Genomic DNA, 1,705 nt, shown 5'->3' on the forward strand with positions numbered 1-1,705 from the left:
CTCTTCCATTACACTATCCAAGATGTTTATCCATGTCATTATAAATAACTTTTTCGCACATAACCATATGGGAAAACTTTTGATGAAATCCCTAGTCAATGTTCGTTTCATCAATATTAACAAATTTCTACATCAACACAAGTACAAGGATCAATTTATTTTTGGTGAAAGCTACATAAAAAAGAAACTATAAATAATCAAACTAGTCGAGAAAACTTTTGATTAGAGATACTCACATCCCATGTTTGACGACTTTTAGCATTCTTGATCACACCTTGTGCATGTTTTAAAGGCCTTCCATAGGTTATCTCCACTAGGATCTCAAGTTCTCTAATAAACTTTATAAGGTCATTTCTTTAGCTACTCCTATATTTCCTCATTAGACAAAATGTATATGATCATTGACACGTTTGGCAAGGCATCCATGATGATACATGCATAGTTCTCCTTAATGCTCTCATTTTCATAGAACTTCATTTTAATGAGTATTCTTGCTATATAAATTGAGTGTTGGCCACCTAGAATGTAGCAGTCATAATTATCTTATTCCTCCTCTTTCACCAATTCCCTTAGCCTTGAACCCATGATTATTCTTATATATGGGCATCAAATATGCATAGAAAGAAGTGAAAGAACTTGCTTAGTAGATAATTGACACACATGCTCCTTTGGCCTACAAATGTAATGTAGTGTAGCTTTGCTACATTTGACTATAGGAATGGAATATTGCTTGTCTATTCCAAAAGGAAAGTATTTTGCATATGCATTTAGTCCTAGGGCCCTTAATTTCTTTTTGAACTTTGCAACTTGTCTCTCATCAAGTTTTGGTATCAATAAAGGGTCTTTTTTCGTTATTGGATCTAATGGATCAATTGCAATGATTGGTACAACTACTAGTTTTTCTTCTTTTGACGAGTTTTCTTTCTTTCTTGATATCTTGGTCTTTGTAGATAGAATCTATTTCTTTCATGGGGTTGTCTTTTTAATGTCGTCAAATGCTTTTACCAGCTCATCAATATATAGTCTTTCACCTTGGTATCTAAGTTCCCATCCCCTACTAAACATTGTATCACCACCATCTTACTATATTTTTTTGACCACATATATATTAGGAAGAACCTAATAAATGAGTTTTCCAACACTTACATCAAGGCAAGGCAACTCCTCTTGACTTCTAGCCCTTTTAGAAGAAACTTTCTTTGTTTGTCCAATAGCATCCTAGCTCAGTTCATCATTCACATGGTTCAATATGAATAAGTGAGGCTTGTTGAGAAACTCACTAAAAGAGTTGAAAATGTCAATGCACTAGCTCATTATATCCAAGGACCTTACATCTAAGGATTGAATATATCAATGTACCAACATCTCCTTACATCCAAGGGCTGAATATGTCAATGTAACAACTCCTTACATCCAAGGACATAAAATTCATTGCAGTGGGCTCTTCTACAACTACTTCCTTTCTTTTCTTGGTCATCTTAGAAGCAATCTATTTGGACACATTGTGAAAATTCTTGGTTATTTTATAAGCAATCTATTTGGACACATTGAAAAAACAAATATATATATTGTGGATTATGATACTCCAAAAAGATAATATGCAACAACGTGGATAAAAATCTCAGGTAAGTTACTCGTGAATATATGTGTGCATCACGTGGGTTCAAAACAAGGTATTTTTAAAATATCATTTTTATACATTTTT

The sequence above is a fragment of the Lygodium microphyllum genome, chromosome 9 (genome assembly GCF_053477565.2).
Source record: "Lygodium microphyllum isolate KBCC chromosome 9, Lygodium_microphyllum_v1.1.10, whole genome shotgun sequence".
In the NCBI taxonomy this organism is placed as follows: domain Eukaryota; kingdom Viridiplantae; phylum Streptophyta; class Polypodiopsida; order Schizaeales; family Lygodiaceae; genus Lygodium; species Lygodium microphyllum.